The sequence below is a fragment of the Poecilia latipinna genome, unplaced genomic scaffold, assembly GCF_001443285.1.
Source record: "Poecilia latipinna isolate Pla-1442-1.1 unplaced genomic scaffold, P_latipinna-1.0 Scaffold758, whole genome shotgun sequence".
In the NCBI taxonomy this organism is placed as follows: domain Eukaryota; kingdom Metazoa; phylum Chordata; class Actinopteri; order Cyprinodontiformes; family Poeciliidae; genus Poecilia; species Poecilia latipinna.
Window position 1 is genome coordinate 39935 of NW_015113374.1, and position 21711 is coordinate 61645.

Here is a 21711-nt window from a genome sequence, read left to right on the forward strand (position 1 = left end):
TTGAGAGCATCTCAGAGCATCAGCTTTCACTTCTTGGGATAGATTCCTATTTGGATTTCACTGGGCCATTCCAATAATATATTATTTGAGCTCATCCCTTTAGTTGTAGCCATGGCTCTATCTTTAGGGTCATTGTCCTGCTGGGGAAAAAAAAAAAAAAAAAACATCCCCTCAAATCTTTTGCAGCTTAAACAAGTTTTTACTTGCACAACACAGCATGGTTCTGCCTCCACCATGTTTTATCATGATGATTTGCAGTTTTGGTTTACAGCCACACAGTATTTTACATTTCTGTAAAAAAAGGTCCTATCATGGTGGAAAACTCTAAGTATGTTTTCCTTTGGCAGCAGATTTTCTCTCCTGAGCTGTGAAGCTCCTCTACTGGCCTGGTTGCTTTTCTCATTATTGGGAGACATAACTCATCAGCTTTATTTTCTCATTCTTATTGCATGAAGAGTAATATTCAGGATACAATACTACTCTGATTAACTGGTCTATTTTGCAACCACACTCCAGCCTTTGGATTTGAAAGGCAGTGAAACAAACCACTAACTCTGTCTTCTGAGTTACAGCTAGCAATCTGTACTATTTTGTAATTTCCTCTCTAATGTTGACAAGAGCAGTATTTATCTATAAAGACTACGTCCTATCTTTGAAACGTGTCAATACGACCCATTGTACAGTATGTTCTTTCCAAAAGAATGGCTCATTCAGTGACATCATGTAAATTCCTGTGTTGGTGTATCATTTACTACTGTCAGCTCTTATAATTCAGAGGGGGTAAACTGCCTGATATCACAAGTGACGACCTGTTGATATGTTATTGCCGCAAAGCAGTTGCTAGGAGCCTTTTTAGTCAGCAATTAATTTCAGACTCAGGCCAAGGGTGGGTGTGACGGTCCAAATGACTCGGAGGGTTTGACAACCCAAGAAAACCAAGAAAGTGTGTGAGAGAGAAAATCCAAGGGACATTCTGGGATAGCAAGAGAGATTCCTTCAGCCGACTTTATTTTTATGGATGGTAAACCACAGTATACAAACAAAAAGAAAAAAAGAAAGGGAAAAAAAAGCACATAAATTGTTCATGGAGCACCATTTTAAAAGCCCAAACCCTAGAAGCAGCTCTGTTGCAAGCCTCTGACATGACAAACATGCAGCAGATGAATCCTTTCAGCAAACCTCTGAAGATGTGGAAATTATGCAACAAAGGCTTTAGAGTCACTCAGAAACCTAGTTTGACCTTTAGCTGGACCCAGACAAATATGTTTCATTACACAATTTGCTAGGTACTTTTCTGACAATGAAGCAGCAATGCCATTTTTTTTAATGTTCAAATACACAAACATTACATTGCAACATTTGTTTGAATAGTTTTCAATCCAACTTTTTGACTTCGATATGATTAATCATAAAATGTTTTTGAGGAACAGAAGGGATCAATCAACTATAAAAACTTTAAAGATGTGTGCTGAGATCCAAAGGATTCGGGCACAACTTCATCACCATCACAGATTCATGAAGCGAGACAAAGAACCGGTGAGGTGAAGGCTCCAGCGACATCAATAGCACTGAGAAACTTGGATGCTGGTCATTTTGCCCAGTTCTTCTGACGTTTCGGTCATCCAGGAGTCCACTTTATGGGGCTTTATTTTGAAATAACTTGTTGCCACAGGATACTTCACTCTGACCAGGTCTCAAGCTGTCCCCACTGGGAGGGACATTTTGTCCCCACTTAGAAAACCAATTATTAAAAGGAATTTCTCATACTTTGCTTGTAGCTTCTACAATCAAATGCGGTTACATGACTCCAATAAATAATATCTGCCAGCAGGGCATTGCTCAATTTTAATTAGGTCTTTTAATTTACATTTGTATAACTATAGTCATATTTCATAATATTCTACTGGTCCATGTGAGGATGAGGCAACAATGAATGAAAACAGTGTTATAAAGTGTTCAGACAGAAAGCGATACGCCGTTAAATTATGTAAAGCATTTAAACATGACTTATTACTTTAATTATTATTGTTGTTATTTTTACTTTGAAAGGTTTGGAGCAGAACCTTTGTATTTGCTTTTTTTTCTGGTTTGTCCATAAATGTGACACACTAGCAACATCTGCAAACAATAAAACAATAAAACTCTGTCTGGACGCTGGAATAGACTATTGTGTGCAAGTTGTGCAAAAAGAAGATGGCCTATCAGCTTTCAAAACTAAAATACCATCTCATTGCAAAACATCAGCAATAAACAAACAGCAGCAAGCACAGATGTCTGTGCCCACAGTTTGTATTTCTAAGGAAATATTTTTTCAAAGAAGTTATAAGAACGTTCCAAGGTTGCTAAAAAAACTTACAAAGGGTTTGTACCAATGTGATGGATGAATATCTTAAATAACATGATAAAAACAATAAATATTTTTCTTCAGCTCACATCACAACATATTCAATAATTTAGCAGCACAACGGGATTTTGAATTGAGAATGTTGCCTACTTTGTCGAAAATGTGAATATTTGTGATTAATCAGTTAATCTCAAACCAGTATAATTATTCTCCTCTCACTTCTGACATCAACAATATATTGTGGTCCACAAAACATGACCTCAGTAAATTTTCTTTTTTTTTTTTTGGCAAATCCAGGGTTAGTTATGTGTCAAAATCTTGGCATCATCATCACCAGTTGCCAAAATATTCAGACCAGCCAATCAAATCATCAGTGATGCATTCCAGTTACGTCAGAATTTGCAGCTTGGTTTGATATTACACTGGAGGTATAACAGCGTATCGCTTAACATAAAAATCAACATTTTAACATGTCGATACATAAGTCGATATTATTTGTAGTAATTTGAGCTGCACTCTTACAAGTGTGATTCGTAAAACAATTTACGAATCACACTTGTAAGTAATAATTTAGCATATAAATATTGTAACCAATATTTAATGCAAATCTATTTTTATACCAAATGGTTTATTTAAATTTGAAGCAATGTTGAACTAATATGACGAGATACTCTCCAAATATCAGTGCAAAACTGCCTTCTTATATTGCTTTCTCAAAGAAGAAAGGAATATAAGAAAACCTGAAACATAGAAGCCAATACAGATTTTCTCTGAGCAATCACTGTGTGATGTTGCGCCTGTTCCGGTTTTGCTCCAGTCATTTGCTTGGCTGTAACTTTAATGGAGACCAACAACATCTGGACTCACTAAGGAGCTGTTAGCAGCTTGCTTATAATTGGCCATGACCCCTTATTTTGAAAGGTCATTGGCCAGAAAAGGTTGGGTAGTTTAGAAACAGGAAAATTAGCTTCCTGTTATTCAATGATAATGACCACATTAAGTGCAAAGTGAACTGAAGGTCATTAGGAAGAATATGATATCCAAACAGCTATTTTTGGATTTGCTCAAAAACAAAAACAGCTCTAATAAATCAAAATCCAAACAGCTATTACGGGCTCAAAGAACACATTCATAGCTTTGCTGGTCTGACCAATGACCTTTGTGGGAATTTGCATGTTTATTGTCAAATAATTGCCAACTTAATTTATGTTTTCACAATTGCCTTGACATTTTTATGAGGACCAAGTGGACAAAGAAGCTTAAACACGGAGTTTGAAATTGCACTTTTTTAAACTAATACATGAATCAACTTGCTTAACCCATAGTGGCAAAGCCAAACCTGATACTATTCTCCAACATGCCTTTCTCACACCTTGCAGAGTCCTTTCATCATTATCAGCTTTTGTTCTTGCATCGAAAAAAAACAAAAAAAACAAAACTCAACTGTAATCTTTGAAGCTTTATGCTCCCTGCAGCGATTGGAAAATGTCTCACAGAGGCGACAGCTCATTGCTGGTCCCGTACGGAGACAGAAAGGGCCCCGGGCTCGGCACTAACTAATTCCATATGGTACAGGTCTGGACATCCAACTGACTTCTAAGAGTGCTGCACATGGGTTCAACATAAACCTAGCATCTCATCTGAACAGGGGCCACAGGCTAAAAAACCCTCCCATGCTCTAAAGAGAAGCATCTGTACCCCATTGCTCTCAGTAACCATCTCACCCTTTGCCAAAGCCTCTACAAAATTATTTTTTTTTATTTTATATTGTTCAAAACATCAAGATAAATCAGATCTACAAATGTAACTGAATAAGCCAAAAGATTTTTATTTTTTTATTTTTTTTTAATCTACAAAACAAAAAAAAACAAAAAAAATCGATTGTGAAATTCTAAGCGACTTGGGTCTTTTTCTGAGAGGAACTTTGGTTGAGAAGTTCTCACTGACGATGCTGAAAAGAAATCCTGGCACTCAGAGTGGAATGGTGAATGAGCAGGATAAGAAAGAGTACAACAGGTAACAAGGACCAACTGCTGGGAGACAGATGGCTGAGCCGCACAATAAGAGGCCCTCAAGCTGACGGGAAGTTGTCTTTGTGTGTGGCTGGGTGTAAGACCTTCTTTTATTCGCTGTATATCAGTTTGTCCAATGAGCTATCAAAGAATGCAGAGTGAATGACTGTTTCACAGAGCCGCTACTGACATTTCTTCGGGGTTTACTCGCGCCCTGATTCCCTAATGAGCAATGTAAACGTGGCTACTCACACGAGAAAATAATTACATGGGACTTCACACTGTAACAACATAATGCAGAAAAATAGTGAGAAAATATATCTTTGGTAAGCTGTAGACATAAAGCAAGACAAATTATAATTGATGGATACATTTTGGAAATATATTTACTAATGTTCTTAAAATTGTTGCAAAGCAAAAACCGATTCAGTTCCCGCAGCTTAAAAACTAAACTAATTCAAAAAGCAGTTCTGAGGACAGAAATGCCTTGTTTTCAAATTCAGAGGAGAAGGCACGGACTGGTTCAAGATGATAAAAAGACAAGAGTACTTCAAGTACAAAGCGTTTAAAGGCCAATGTATGTGGTATACCGCTGCTGCATGCGCAGCTTGTTGAATCTTGAATCCCATGGGCAACACCAGCTGAAGGCCACAGTGAGTACCACGCCTATGAGCTAAGATCGGAAAAATGAGGCTGCAATTTGCCAACATTGGACAACAACAGACTGTAAAAATGTCTGGTCCACTGAGTGTTAGTTTCAGCTGTGATTTTCAGGTGATGCGTTCAGTCATTTGAGGCCCAAAATCTCTGAGGAAAATTTCTGGTGCCCTAAATTTATGCAAAAAAGGCATTTCTGACAGCTGAAGGCGTCCAACTAAATACGCCTAACGACTGTCCAGTGATTTTATATCAGGGGTCCCAAAACTACGGCCCGCGGGCCGGATCCGGCCCGCCACGTCATTTTGTCTGGCCCCCTGAACAAAGCCCGATCCGGCCCGCCTGCTCATACCAGAGAGCATTCAGTGTTTTTTCATATATTGTATTTTCCGGTTTATATGTGGATTTTTCTTCAACCACCAGGGGGCTTTTGAGCAAATGTGAAACTTACTTTCCCTCAATGGAATATATACTCGTCAGTCACCGTTTCACTCACGGTTTTTTCCATTTGCATTCTGGGTAAAAATCTATCCAAAAGTGTCGTCGTCTCCTCCTCCCCCCCCCGTCGACAAGAATTTCTTTGTTTTTTTTTACTGCAAAAACTAAGACCGGCCCCCGACCACAGAAAGGAACAGCTATGTGGCCCTCGCAGGAAAAAGTTTGGGGACCCCTGGTTTATATGGAAAAATCAACATTTCTTATGGTAGACTTAAATAAAATCCTGATTCTGTTTAATGTGACAAAATTTGTCACATTAGATAAAGCTATGTCCTCATACACCAAGCCCTTCCCTGTGATGGGAAATTTCCCAACTCTTTTCTTCTGAAAGAGGCTCAAGTTTGCCCAAGACGTTCTTGGTTTGCCGTTTGGTCTCACTCCCAAAATATAGTGGCATTTATTTTTTCTTGGAAGAGCTGTGCTCAGTTGTACATAATCCAAAAAAACACCATCATTTATATCTGATTTGCCTGGAGGTTTGGATCTCATAGGAACAATCCCGAGTTCAACTTGACTTTTAAACACAAGTAAAGTTTGTTTTTTTTTAAATCCCTTTGGCAGTGCAGAGGCAGCCCTAGAGTATACATAGTGTTATTTTTCAACTTGTGTATTTTGAAAGTTCTAATCTATTTTGCAATATTTTTGATCAGATGAGGCTCTTCTCATGACAGCCAATGTTTTGCTTCATCTGTGCTTGGAAGACAGTCAAACCAACAAGTGCCGAGTTCTTGTATAATCAATCCAAGAGCCTGTATCCATATTCTCAAGCCAGGACAGAAACTGGTCACAGACCCCGTTTGCAGTTTCCATGGACAGGATCTCAGGCTGTCATTGTGAAGAGCAAGATTAGTGGTATGCATGTGATTGTAGGATCAAGAAGGAAATGGGTAGACAGATTGGGGCCACGTCCATTTACATTCCAACCCTCATGTGTGAGGAGGAGATACGGATCATGACTGAAAGAACACATTTCTTGATGCAGGTCGGTAAAGAGCAAGAGGGCGTAGTTGAGGGATGCTCTCTAAAGAGAGGGAAAGTCATGTGTTTTTATAAAACTACTGAATGTCAAGTAAAGGCCGCTATAGTCAGGGGCTAGCTTTTAGAAACTTTTCCATGCAAATTAATACCCAGATGATAATTATCATTCACCAGTAGTCGTGATTTGCGTCTGTTTGGGATGCTCTCCTGATGCATCTCTTTCAAGAACAGCTGGAGATTAGAAAATAATATATTTGCTACTTATAAGATGAACCACAGCCTTACTGGTTAAGTGTTTGAAAACACTATGGCCTTTCCTAGAGTATAATCTTGGAAGTATAGAAGCAAAAGTGGCTGCAAAATGATTCCTCTTCGCAATTCTACTATTGCAGTATGTTTTTTTTCCACTATGCTAAAGGTCACCTCAATTCCTTCTTTGACGCAAACGCTGCATCCATAAATCTCAATAAAAAAATAATTTAATCAAAAAATATTTATTGATCTGTTTGATCAAAACCCACCAATAATTTTCAGCTCCTTAAAATCTGCAGCTGCTCACGAATGCCATTTGTTTCATAAAAAAAAAACTACTGTCAGGTAGTAAAATGACAAGACATGTTTTTTCCCCTTTTTCCCAGGAGAATACACATACCAGTCAAGCATCCCAGCATAGCATGGCTGAATCAGTGAGGAGCTCAGATTGCAGGGCTCAAGCCACTGTAATTGATAGTCAAACCACCATACCCTCCTTTGGGAGAAAATCTTCTGCTCATAGTCAAACTAAATCCAGTTTGGTTTACTGCCAAAGAATTATTCACTGCCTCAGCTATCTGGGCCTGTGCAAAGTCATATAGAGTGCACACACACACACACACACATGCACGCGCACACGCATGCACACACACTGGAGAGTTATCAGCAACAGGCTGAGCTATTTTTTGGGAGGGAAGTTATTGGCTGCGGTGGCTCTCCACACTAAATAGCGAGGCTAACCATTGTTTGCTTTGTGGAAATCCCTTTAACATTTGCAGAGTGAGACGGGACAGATGCCTCACACAAGTCTGCTACTCCAGTCTCTTTCACTTCTTACGAAGTAGGTACTTTCAGTGAAGCATATTTATGCTGGTGTGACACAACAATCAACCCACATGAAAAATAAAAACAGCTAAGAAAATTACCAAATGATAGAAGCTGCATTTAGCTGCTGTGCGACAGCTACATGTTGCTGTTTTAGGGTTCAAATGAAATAAAACTTCAAAATGAATTATGGAACATGTAGCATGCCATTTTCAATTGAATCTCCTGCTTGGTTGAGCTCAGTATGAAAAATCCCAGACAGAAGGGAATGGCCAAGCTCGAGGGTTCGGGAAATAAAACAAAACTCCTTGCAAAGTCTGTTTCGATGATGTAAAGGTGTCATGATGTGCTATTATATGAGAAGCAGCTGCACTGCTTCAAGTTCTGCAAACTTCATAAACTTACCTTAAAAAAAAACAAAAAAAAACTACTTAGTACTTGAACAGGAAATATTTTCTTAGTATATCTTTACTTTAAAGGAAATGGAATAAAAAAAAACATGTTTTAATTTCAAAGCATCTTGTGCGATAAAAACATGAAACACACACAAAAGAAAACTGGAAACAAAACTTCAAAAATTCAGAGACTGTTTTTCTCTAAACCCCATGATCCAAGGAGGATCAGATTCACTCCTATCAGGATCTGACCCAGCAATCACCAGGCCTAAAAGTGAAAGCTCTGCTCGGGTTGAGGCCCACACCTCCAGATCATCTGGTTTCTATTCTCTCTGCTCCATCCAATGAAATACGACCTGCTTTAGAGGAGGATTGAATTATGGCCCCATCAATAAATACCGTATTTCTACCTTTGAAGTTTCATATATGATGCAAAGTGCGAGATGTCATGTGTTGGAAGTTATTGCCCAATTCTTTAGCGCTAATCTAGTATGCCTGATGTTCCTGACGTTTGAGGGCTGTTGTGGCTTCATTTGCTCTGACAGCAGCCAGACTGACCTCGTTTTGTTTTTAACTTTGATGAAAAACTGTCAATCTGTTTTCGATGCAACTTCTGTAGCATTTCCAGTGGAGGCAGGAAGAGGGAAAGGTGGGTGTGCTTCAGCATAGAAAAGGACTTTGAACGTTTTGTGACAATGGTGGATATTTTAAGCAGCTGGTGCAACAGTGCGCTCCTGAGTCATTTGGAGGTGCCCATAAAACCTATATGTAATCTTCCTGCCTTGCTCCCTTTAATTATGCCTCTCACGGAACAAGTCACTTTTGTTATAGGAATACATCGCCTGAGGTCTATCTGATTCAACAAGCAACATAGACGAAAAACAACTTACGTTTGTGGCAGCACTTGAGTTCATATGTAATTAATACGTAACAGAGGATTTTAAAATTAGAGTGAAACCAAAATGCAGCTACGATTCTGCTGCCGACACTTTGTAATATTTCAAGATAAAAGTGGAATTTAATGAAAAAGGTGTGTCTCATATATGGTGTAAAACTAACTCTGCATTATATAAAAAAGAAGATCATGACTACAGTCAACATAGAGTTGCTTTAGTACCTGGGCAATTTGATGTAATTGATGGAGACATGTCAGAAAATACCAAGGGGGAAAATCCTGCCATTAGTTTGCGACTTTAAGCTTAAATGCTCTTGGGACACACATCAGGACACTGAGTCAAAGCAAGTCCATATCAGGCTGACTCCAAATGATTTGGAATGGCCAAGTCATAGTCCAAATAAAAAATAAAAATAAATCAAAAATAACGCCTTAAAGTTTCAAAGAAAAGTGAATTTTGTTCATTTAAAGCAAAACCCAATAAAAGCAACATAAAAACTTAAAAGCGTCTTTCTCAGCCTCTTCGATAGCCGTTAAACGTGTCAGTGGAGACGAATGACCTGGGAATGAAGATCTCAAGTGAAGAGGTCATCCTCTCTGACGGGTCAGTGAGACGAGGGGCTATCCCTGTGCAACAGCTGCTGGGTAAAATGAGTAACGGCGCTCTCCTCATCCTGATGGAGTGAAAAACGACCCGATCTGCCAAAATCCCTCGTGTAAACAGAGGAAGAAGTGCGGTGATGAATGTGCTGTCAGGTCAGGATAAAATGGAGTCAAATTATTACATCTGCAACTGTTGCATCAAATAAAATCCAAGAGAGGAGGGTGAGATGAATCGATGTTAGCTGTGGGATTTTAGCGCGCCGCCAGAAAACGTGAAAATCTCTGTAGACGTCTCTGACGTGTTTTCTTTAAAACGCACTGCGTTACAAATGCTTTTGCTCTTGTTTTATGTTAAAGTGAACTTCATTGCATCATATCTGAGGGACGGCTTCTGTCGGAGCTGGATTTGTACTGCAGGGCATCTGGCAATATTGTCATTGTGTCGTTTCTGTGGTGTGAAGGAGGAGGTGTGAAGATGTTGATGATATTCATTACAAGCTGCCGCGTCGGCCCATCAAAGCTCTCTTTAGTGGAACAGCTTAAGGCAGGGGCAGGTTAAGGCTTTCCAAAGAAATGCCTCTGGATGACTCCTTTCATCTTTTTCTTCTTCCCACTTCTTTCTTCTTCTGTTGCATTGATCGTCAACTCTGCACGCTTTTTGCAGCAGCAACACTGAATATGCCACTGCAATAAACACGTATTGATGTGAAAAGGAGAAACGCGAATCACCCATCGGTTAAATTCTCCAACATGGAGGAAGGCGCCACGTTCAGTCAGATGGATGGGATTTTTCCTGCTGAGTGATTGAGAGCCTTCAGGCTCTTCTCTGTCCTGCGCAGGTTGTGACCCTGCAGGACAGAGCAGCTGCTGCAGAATGATCCGTCTGTTGAGAGAGACTGCTGAGGCATCAATGCTGCCGATGATCACAAGAAGCAGCTTTAAGACCTTTGACATGATCAGATCAATCTGCCTCGAGGGCCATCCCTGACAATGTCTGCCCATCTTTATCTAGAAAAGACGCAAAAGTAGAAGCGTTTCCTCACTAAATCGAGAGTCTCGTTTGCAGGCAGACAGGAACCAGTTGGAAAAGTCAGATCTTTTAAAGTTTCTTCACTCATTTGATTTGGTCAATTTTTGGTTAAATGGCCATATTATACAGTGTTTTTTTTTTTTTTTTTCTCAATTACTTTTGTTGTGCTTTACTAAATCTGAATGCAACTGACCTCGTCAGCTTCATATCTGATGGAAAATAAGGATTCCTTTTTTGTTAAAGCTGCAGTGATATTAGAAAGAGATGGAAAATAAAACATCCTTTTCACATAAGTCTAACCAGCAACTGCAATAGAAATGTCTTATCTGTTTGTTTAGTGGACACATTCATGTTAAAACATTGATATTAAGCTTCCACGAGAAAGACCCTGACATTGTTTCCTTCATTGTATTTTACAGTTTGTGAAAGTTTACTTTATTTAATGCCCGTTTTCTCATACAAATTTTGTTGTACATAAAAAGGAAACGATTTCTGACAGAATGTGACGCTTCTCCCCTTTAATTCCTTAGTTCACCCACCTTCAAGATTCATACTGCATCATATTTAACTGCAAGTCGAAAATGTGCAAATGGTTTCCCTGGTCAATTGCATAATGAGCTGAAATATATATATATTTTCTCATTAAAGAATAAATGACATGATGATTAGAAGTTTGTATAGGTGTTACAGCACACCGCCTCACTGTAAGTGTGAAAGTAAGTCTAAAAGCATAAATAGTTACAATAAGATTCTAATCTAAGGTAAGCAAATTTAATTTTTATAGTCTCTTACAATTTTAATACACTAAACTATTGTTGTTCAGTTTCTCATACTCAGCTAAACACAATGTGAAATATCAAGTTAATAATTAAGATGTAAAAAATGAAACTATAACTTTTGTCGACGCAAACATAAAATGATAAGCCCATACTTGTATTAAACTTTAAAATACAGACTGGAGATGGAATCAAAACCAGGACAAAAGCAAGAGACTCATTCTTTACATTCCTTGGCTCAATTCTTTCCAGCTCCAGGGCCTAAGAAGCATAAAGCAGGTTTTGACTTCTGTAATGATGAAACAAAACACACACACACACACACACACATATAAATATTTAGACTTACAAAGATGTGTCATTTTTATTGTTCGATAATAAAGATTCAGGTTATATCACAATTTATTGGATGTAAACGTTGTTTGAAACGTTTATCAGCATTTAACAGCACTAAAAGAGATCAAACTAATGTATGAACAACCAATTTATTGACACATTAAAGCATAAGAAAGCAAACGTGAATAGGTAAAATAAACAAAACAAATTAAATTTATTAATTATTTTGCAGGAAGCACATCCTTTCTTCTGTCCCTCCATTCCTCCACACATCCATTTTCATGCATCTCTCTGTCTCTGTCCTCAGAGTTCTGCTCTGTGCTTTTCTGGTGGAGTATTGAAAGCTGCAGACAGATTTGTCTCTGTTTAACAGCTGAAAGGTACAGTTTACCGACTTCACACTTTTACTATTGCTTTTCTTCAATCACTCAGACGTATGCAAAGATTTTTTTTAACACTTTTTTTCTTATACCTTAACTGAGAGATGCAACCCAAACATTTAGAGGTAATATCCTAAACATGTGATCAGTAATTTACCTGAAAGAAATTTGCAAAGAAAACCTACAAATAGTAAACAAACAGTTAGTTGCTGGCTGGCCAACATGACAGTGTAAATAAAGCTGTGGGATAAAAGTTTTTGTGCATTAAGCTAGGCATTTAAAACAAAGACAAGCAGGAGACAATACAGGAATAAAGCTAAGAAATCAAATCTATAAATACCTCAACGTGACTTGACAAGTGAGACATGAGGGCAGGAGTGTTCGTTTTTGCCAAAGGATATAGGAAACATGCATTCCTGACTGGCAATCAAGTTGGATCTCTTTTTCTTCCTCTTTTTTTCTTCTTGCAATAGACAAAAAGTGTCATGGAAAGGCATTTATGTGCCTTCATTTTGTTAGTTACTGCTATAAACATCAATGTATAGTGTTATTTTCAAAATTCCTGTGAAAGACTTGAGGTGGTGTATAATCATGGATACACAGATTTCAAAATGTTTTACAAATAATAACCTGAAATGTGTGGCATTTATATATATATATGTATGTATATATATGTGTGTGTATATATATATATATATATATATATATATATATATATATATATATATATATATATATATATATATATATATATATATATATACTCATCTCTAGCTTAGGTGGGAAAATATGTTGCCAAGACAACTATTAGTTTTTCATCCTATAAATCTGGCCTTTATGACAGAGTGGTGAAAAGAAAGAAAACATTACAAGTTCCATATGCAGTTTGCCATAAGCCACGTAGAAGCTCACCAATGTTTAGGAGAATATGTTCTGGTCAGATGTAACCAAAATTGAACCTTATTTTGTCCCACAAAGTACAACGTGTGGCAGAAAACTACAACTTGCACTGAACACACCACCATGGAAGTGGCAGCATCATACAGTGGCAATGTTTTCTTTAGGAGGGAAAGGCATGAAGCTGTACATGCAGTGAAAAGTGTTTTCTCATGTTATTTACTATGAATATTTTTTTTTTTGGAAACCAGGTATGCACAGCAATGAAAGTCCCTATAAAAACAGAGAAATGTGTGGTAGTAACTTAAATGTTCAGAGTGTACTAGTAGTGTGTATCTGACGGCATGTCTGTCACGTCAAAGAAATCACCTGTTCTGCATTTTGTGACTTCCTCGGTGTAATCTGGCATTTTGTGGCAGTGTGTGCTCCCCCGTGACCTCCCTATTCTTCCTTTTGATCATTTTTAGGGTAATCTACTCAAAACGTCCAACTCACTTGGACTTGAATAAACAGAAATCGGAGGCTCTCTTATGTTAAACATCTCACTGCAATTAGAATTTATTTAAGGATTACGAGCAATCCCTTCACTCTTGAATACATCAGACAGAATTCCTTTGACTCTGCCGAGGTTTTCCCTCTGTTGTAATTATCCCGTGTTGAACAAGCTCTGCCGGAGCTGCTCTCCTTTCTACTTAAATCCTGTGTAATACCTTAGAGCTTTAATTAAACCATAAAGCAACCACAACTACAAATTAAGAGTTGTTGTTTTTTTAATTATGGTTTCAAACATTTTAAAAGAGTCCATGCCATATTGTTTAACTGATGGCACATTTTAATATTAGGTCATATATTGTATTTTTATTGTAGAGATGTTGAGCCCTACAGCAAAATGCAAGCCTTGTGGTGGCATCTTGATACGTGTCACAGTGATGTAACAGGTATTAGGAGATTACAAATGTCAGGTTCCAGATATTTCCAATATCAGCTGGTAAAGAATGCAGCATTTTAAGGTTTTAATTTAGTTTTTAGTTTAGTTTTCTTTGAACAGTAATGATTCACTTAAATTTAATTAATCTTTCAATGACCACTTAAATTTTAAAGGAACAATCTTTCTCAAAGTTAATCTCTTTCATTACTGATGTTTCAAAACTGCCATTCTGTTGTTTTTTTATGTTTATTTGAATCCACTTGTAACTAAATTAGACTTTCATAGTAAAAAGTAAAAACACAAGACCGTAAAGGTTGTCTATGTTATTCTTTCTTATTTAAAACAGTAATTATCCAGCATGGTTTGTGAAAGTTTTATGCTGTGAAGTTATTTTCTGTGTTGAAAATATCTTTTTTGTGCAAATCAAGAATGTTTAATATTTTTATTTTGTCAATTATCTATTGCTAAGTGGACTACAGAAGCCTCTCCTTATCTCATTGGCTGGATAAAATATCTTAACGTGGCTGCTGATTGGTTGATCCCTGACTGGTGTGGTCCAGGTGAAAGAGTGAGTGCAATATTAAGAATTAAGTTCAGAGATATTAAAGCTTTTATCAGAGAAAAACTTCAGATCCAAACCATTAAACCCAGGACTCATTATCCTGTGGACGGTGGTTGCAATAATTGTTTGCGTAACATCATCCACTACGCCAGAGGTTCCCAAACTGTGGGGCTGCGCCCCCTAAGGGGGGCGCCGTGTCATTGCAGGGGGGGCGCGGGAAGCCGTCTGGATGACAAAACAAAACAAAACATGAACACTGTATGCGCTGGGTTTTTACCCAACTCTCTGTTATTCCTATGTCAATTTGATACAGTAGAGGCTTCCACACTTCCCATATCTGTGTCACTTTTATCAGCAGTTAAAACTGTTTAATCCGTTGTTAACATGGTGTAACCTGTTTTTCCGAGCCGCCTTTAAACGCAACATGAGCGCTACGACGCTCGCGGTGGGTTTACTCCTGTGAAGGAGACCTGCTGCTGCTGGGCGGAGCTACAGCTGTGTTAGAATCACGGCAGCAAACCAGCAAAACGCAAAGAACTTTTCTCAGTTTTTCCTCTCCAAACTAACCGACTGAGTTGAGTAAAGCTGTTGGGTGCAGGTAATGTTGGCTAAAAGATGACTAGCTAATATCAATACAGAACCTTAAGCTTAACAAGCTTAACAAGTACCTTGTAGGCTACCGATGTTGGTGTCTATTTTCAGCTGCGTACATTCATTTTGGCCCCCCGTCACACGCGTCGTTTCAACCAGACAGCCATTTGTAATCCATAGGGGGGGGAGGGGGGGGCGCAGAAAATGCACTACGCTAACTTGCTTAATTTTGATTAAAGATCTGTAATCGCTTTATAAATGTTCAAACTGTCAAAAAAGTTTCGCCAAATCAAAATGATGGACCTCCAGACCTCCCAAACCAAGTCACATGGCGTCCAGCTTGGTTGGCTTTAAAAGGGTGACATCCTGGCAGACCAGTCCTTCCTAAGAGCTCAACTAACTTTCCTTCCAGCTAGAGGAGCAAAGGCAGAGGAACCACAGAGCAAAAACACACAGTTCCAATGAAATAAACAGAACGGCACGCTCTGTGCCGTTCTGTTCCTTAAGCTCTTTCTCAATTTGCAGGATGTCTAAACAACTTCCAAAACTTTGACTCATTTTGATTTTCCTCTTCTAAACATGTTTACCATTCTTCAAAATCCCTATTAGACCAACAAGCTGTTAAGAATTAAACAGACACCTGACTGACTTTGGATTTCGTTTTCCGATGGAAGATTAGGTTCCAGTTTAACAATGAATATAACTTTCATCCAATAAACACTGTGTAGTTTGCCAGTACCTTTTGCATGGTTGCTGTTTATGTTTTTTTATTGGTTATTCAGGCTTGGCTTATTTATTTTTTTTATATAACAATACATAAATATTGATTTCTAATTCGAATGGTATTTATTATTCTTTTTAAGAGTTTGTTAGGTATTTCAGCTAAGAATGCCATGAAAATTAAGTTGAATATCCTCGTCTTTATACAGTCTAAAACTCCTTTGAAAGGTGTAATGTGTGCTTTAATTAAATAAAATGTATTGATGTCATATTCACAGAGTTGTGGACATGAACTTTATTTAAACTAGACTAATGACTGTTACAGTAAACTGAGACAATAGAAATGTCTCAGTTTATTGTGCTGCCTCAGTGTGGTTGGTGCTGCTGGCTTCTCTGTTCTTTTAAATTGTGCTTTTAATTTCACAGAGAGCAGTGAGCGACTGGAGCAAGCGTGGACATTTTGAAAATCCAGCTTCACTCTCTGATGTGCACAGAGGAATTTTAAGCCTTAGATCCGTGACAAATGCAATTATCCTTCTCCTCATATCCGTGTTTCCAGTTGAAAGTTCAGATCAGATTTTGGACTTTTGTTTGCTGCTGCAAAAAAAGGGTTTCGTTTATTAACCTCTCTTTGAATCTCTGTGTTCACCTAGCTCACCTCTGTCAGGCTCATGATGCTATGTCTCTTCTTGTTTTCATGATGTTTTTTTTTTTTTTTTTTTTATCGGATTTCCCTCTGATTATTTTGCCCTTGTGACCAAGTGTTGAATTAAATGCCTAATTTAACATGGATTTTTTGTTGGCCCCTCTTTGTTGGAAAGCTCTTTCTAATTGTTCAGCAGGGGCCGTGGTGTTTGTGCAGGCCAGGGGCCACTCAGTCTGCTTCTATTATGCCACGGTGACAGCGTGTTCTTGGGCAAGGCATCAGAGCTGACAGGTCCCTCTGTCACACTTCTCTGCAGGCAGGGCATAGCCAGCCCATGGCACAGCTAGGGGTCCTCAAGACCAGAGGCTGCGCTGCTCATCTGGGAGGATGCCTACTGAGGTTGTTTAGCAACCACCTTTGTTTGTTCGTTTGTGTTTGGCTGCTATGTGATGCAGCCGTGGACATGGGGGGTTACAGCATAGCTAACCAAACAACACGAAAGCAGCTTTTGTGGCTTAAAGAAAGAAGAGGAGTTATCAGGAGAGCTAATACATCACTCAGACCTGAACTCCTCAGGAGAGGACCCAGTTTGATGTCTGTACATAACTTCAATTTTTTTTTTATTTTACAGGCAACTATAGAGGTGATGTCACACAAACTGAAGTACCTTCAGGTGCTGTTTTGGTGGGATGTGGGGAGCAAAGTGCACTGGGAATGGTGTGGCCAGGAATGGACTTACTGGGTAGGGCTTGGAACCCGTTGACAACTGCTGGCTATTCTAGTTAAACAGCCAGCAAAAAAAATATATAGTTCAAATGTTTTTTTTAATTTATTTTACTTTTGGATAAGCAGCTGTTTTGGTATATTTAAGTGCTATGTAAGTAATAAAAGTGATAGATTTTAGAGATTTTAAAACTTACACATTTAGCTTCCAGATATTCTTCATAAAAGAATCAAACTCACGTTTAATATTGTGTGTCCCATGTAAAACAATACATCACATTCAGGTTAAAAATAAGTTATTTACAAAAAAAAAAAAAACAAGCTTCTACTTGCATGCCTCTGATGACATCGCAAATAGTATCTTGTTAAGAAAACCTCCCCCCCAAAAAAAACATTTAGTTGGAGGGGGTTTTATTTGTCTAATTTCTACTTCTTAGGAGCTTACTTGTGTAGAACTGCTGCAGATGTGAATTTGGAGAATCTGGCAACAGTGAGACAGATGAAAGTGATTTGTGAACCAGGTGAGACTGGAATTGCTTAGTCTGGTCAGCACATTACTTTACAATGATTTTCAAGTCCCAATAGTGCTTCCTGGAGTAACATAACCTTCTACTTCCAGTGAGAGTTATGTCTGGGGAGACAAATAAATGATAAGCTCATTCTGCTCTTTCTGCCTCAATCCTGCATTCTTAGATGCTGCTCTGCATCTTCACACTTGATTTAAATTAATAGGTGATTAAAAGACATCAGCAGCACTTGGTGGCACACTAAGGTAATGTAATTACTGGAATAAGCTGTGCTGCAGCAAAGGTGCATCTAAAACAAGAAGGATATTAGACCTTGAGGACCTGGACTGAAAACCACTTGTTTATGCAATCAACATTCTTTCAAGCACCATCCAGGGGGAACAAATACAAAAAAAAGAAAAAAAAACACACTATCACTGCCTCACTGTACTGTAGAATAACTATTTCAGGGGATGCAAACAGAATGGAAAGCAATCAAATGGGAAAAAAATACAAATAGAAATGAAACGATATTTGTGCTTCTGCGTCACCAGCTGCAACAGCATCTGTCACAGTGTGACTTAAACAGCTGAACCCCTTACAAATCATATGGAGCTTGAATGCTTTAGAATCTATGTTGAGATTCATTTAGAAACATTTTTGCCCAATTTTGCTGTCTCTTGTGGGACATTCTAAACAAAAAAGGAAATAAAATAAGTGAAGAAACAAGACTTTCCTGAATTAAGTTAGATTCCAGATTCTACTGAGTTCAAGTTGCTAAATCTACAGGATACAGAAACCTAACAAAGCACAGAGTGTTGGCAGCAGCTGACTGAAGCAGCTTCCACTTTCTTTCATCTCCCCTCTAATCTTCTGTTTGCACAGCTCTCCATCTTGTCAGCGGAGTTTGTTTAGGTTTTATGCCCGTCAGGACAGCTGTATTTCTCTTTCTCAGGGTATCATCCACATCTGAAAAGTTCATCGGTGATGGATTTGCTTACAGAACATTTCCTTAGACACAATCTCAGGCTTTGTCTGGAAAATCATTAGGCCTAGCAGCGCGTTTCATCCAAAATGAGAGCAGGAAAACATTCTTGCACTACCCTAACTCTGTAGATTCGCTTTTCAGCAGGAGATTATCTGAAGGTGCTCAGGATCAGGTGGGGTGACTGCAGCAGAAAAGTACTTCTAATCCTCCAGTTCTTATAATCACTATATACTATTAGTGGTGTGTAACAAATACTGAGAATAAGTATTGCCTTGTAAAATTTAAGCGAGAAGTTCTCAACTTGAAATGTGAATACTGAAGACAGACTCAAACACATTGCGTACTGACATATAACTTATTCCAGTTGAGCAGAACTGAAGTTGGGGCGTTCGGGGCTCAGTGGTAAGAGTAGTTGTGTTGCGAACCAAAAGTTGAGGAATTGTTTCCAGCTTTCAAATGTCAGTGTGTCCAAAGGCAAGGAACATAACCTAAAGTGGCCGACTGGTATGCAGATCATTATGTGAATGTTTGTTAGTGTTTTTGGGTGCATGTGACTGTTGGACACATACCTGTTCTTTGAGTTGTTGGTACGACTAGAAAAGTGCTACATAAATTCAGTATATTTACCAGTATTTGCAATAGAGACAATTCCCAAAGCAAATTTAGGAGCTTTTCTCTTTTTATACAAATACAATCTAAACCTCAACAGTAAAAAGAAAGTCTTGAAAGTAAGGACGGTATTTTAAAAACGTAAAGCATTTTTTTTTTTTTTGGTTAACAGAGCACTGCTAATTAGCCAACCAATATTAGCTTTATGTTACTCCATTCTGCTTCACAGCGATTTTCCTTACTGTATCGGTATGTCATATGAAATCATTATGACATTTATCAAAGTTTGTGATTATGATGTGGAAATGTGAAACAGCTTAAAGGGTGTACAGCTGGATTAATGGTTTTCTGTTCAGCTTTTGTCACTTTTGAAATAACAAAATATGATTGATCGACTATGATGCCATTGGATGAGTTTTATTGTTTTGACATTAAGAATGCTGCTGACTGAATCACATCTCATGAGCGTTTTATAAACAATCACGTATCTCCAAAACAGTCCAACCTCTGTTTGCATGTATCACAGCTGAAAAACCTGTCTAAACATCCACATCATGACACTTGGCAAATACGTTTGGAGGGAAGACCTAAAATCCACTTGTTGCATGTCAGTGTGCTGGAACCAATCTATAAATCTATAACAGTGGCAAAGAAGCATCAGCAAATATTAAAAAGAAAGAACTCTGATGAGGCTCCAGCAGGTACGAATGAATGTTACGGTGCTTTCTTTGCTTCTTCTCTGGTCTGACCTGGTCTAGAGACTCAACAGAAAGACAGTTGTTTTTTTTTTCTTCTCTGATCTCAGAGATGTCTCACGCCGCAGCGTTCTGCCAGCAGACAGAATCTGACAGTTTAATATTTATGCCGTCAACTCCAGAGACTAACCTCACTTATTAAGGGGGGGGGGGTGATTCTGGACAGATGTGGACGAAGGGACAAAGAGGACTTTTGTTTGGCTCTGTAAATGCAGCCACCTTCTCCCCATGATGACATTAAGAAACAGAGCTACAGTCAGTGTGAATCACGGTGTGATGTCAGTTTTGGATGGGACAACGCGTCAAACAGCATTAAATCCCATGTTGACCTAAATTTGATTTTGAATTTGAGTTTTAGCTCTTTTGCTTTAATATCTAGTTTGGCCTTGAAAAGTTTGACTTTTTGCCCAGCTTTCCTCATGATCGTTTTTCATCCAACAGGTAATTCACAGTCTTCTGCTCAAACACTGTCATCATCACTCTTTGTCAGTTTTTTTTTTTGTAATCATATGAAGTCACTTCTGCATTAAAAAAAAAATAGTACCAAAGAGCATTAATTACAAATAAATTCTTGGAAAGGTTGAGATTTTGAGTTATGTATCCTATTGCTCTAAAATTGGAAATATACATTAGCTTTATCTTTCAAAAACTTTAACAACCAATATAATTTGTTGTCTTTATACTCTGTCAGCCCACCAGGACATTCTGCAAAAGTGAAGACAGGCACCATTAAAAAAAACAGCTTTTATCGTCTGGAGCAAACACAGCCCATACTCATTTTGTGGCACACTTTAGTTTAATGACAGATGACCTCAAGTCATTTCTGGGCCATAAAGGACACCTTGTAGCAGTTTAAGTGCATCAGGACCAAAGAGGCAGGAGCTGACATGTTTGTCAGTAATGGATGAATCATGCATGACATTTTTCCACTGAGGAGTATCGGCGTTTTTCCTTTCTCGCAGGTTCATTGTGGCAAAATTGTAGAAAAAAAAATAAGTTAAGTAGAAAATTTTAGCCCCGTTATCAATGATTTAGACTATATTTTTGTTGAGTCAGTTGATTCTTTGTTAAACTGTCAGAAACTAAAACCTGTTTTGTTGTTGTTGATTATGTTCTTTTCAGTGCCTTGACAAGAAACAAATGCACAACCACATAGGAGACACAGCAAACATGTGGAAGACAGTGCACAAAAAAAAAGAGCCCATCTCTAATTTACGGTAAAATACCGGCAGCTGTGGACACCAGAATTTTACAGTATGAATAAGGATTGTACCATATTTAACTGCATTAATGCAGTAAAGTTTTTTTATACAGTAAAATTCTGGCAACCCCAGCCGCTAAATTAGAGATGTTTTTTTTTTTTTTTCCTGTAATGTGTTATCTATAGCTGCAGACTAACACTGCACATCTACCTGAACACATCATCTTCAACCCTAAACATTAAGCCAGAGATACAATGGCATTAAATCATAAATGTTTTCCCAAATATTTGTACAAATCAGAATTTAAAATGTGAAATTCCCAATAAAAAAACCACATAGCCCTAAACACACCATCTCTACAGTGCGACATAGTGGTAGCAGCATCATGCTGTAGGAATGTTTTTTTCTCATCATCACAGAAAATACAGTTATAGTTGGTGGGTAAATATCAAGAAAAACCTGAAAATATTTTAATCTTTAGATGTGCGAAGCTTGTGGAGACATACCCAGACTAACTGCAGCTGTAACTGCAGCAAAGCCAGTTTCTTCAAAGCATTGACTGTGATGGGATGCATACAAAGGCACATAATAAGTCTGAAACCT

The 21711-nt window shown here is 38.2% G+C and overlaps 2 long non-coding RNA genes across 2 annotated transcripts in view; one reads left to right on the plus strand and one right to left on the minus strand.

Moving 5' to 3' along the window:
- The window catches only part of LOC106955674 (uncharacterized), a 49030-nt gene extending 32567 nt beyond the window's left edge, over positions 1-16463 (plus strand). The window contains exon 3 of the long non-coding RNA XR_001426632.1: positions 16106-16463. This is a non-coding gene — a long non-coding RNA (uncharacterized LOC106955674). The remainder of the gene's footprint in view (positions 1-16105) is intronic.
- LOC106955675 (uncharacterized) lies at positions 11843-16185 on the minus strand. Its single transcript, XR_001426633.1, has 3 exons — positions 16104-16185; positions 15968-15972; positions 11843-11974 (listed from the first exon to the last, which is right to left on the minus strand). It is a non-coding gene; the product is annotated as an uncharacterized LOC106955675 (long non-coding RNA).
- Positions 16464-21711: the final 5248 nt, after the last annotated feature.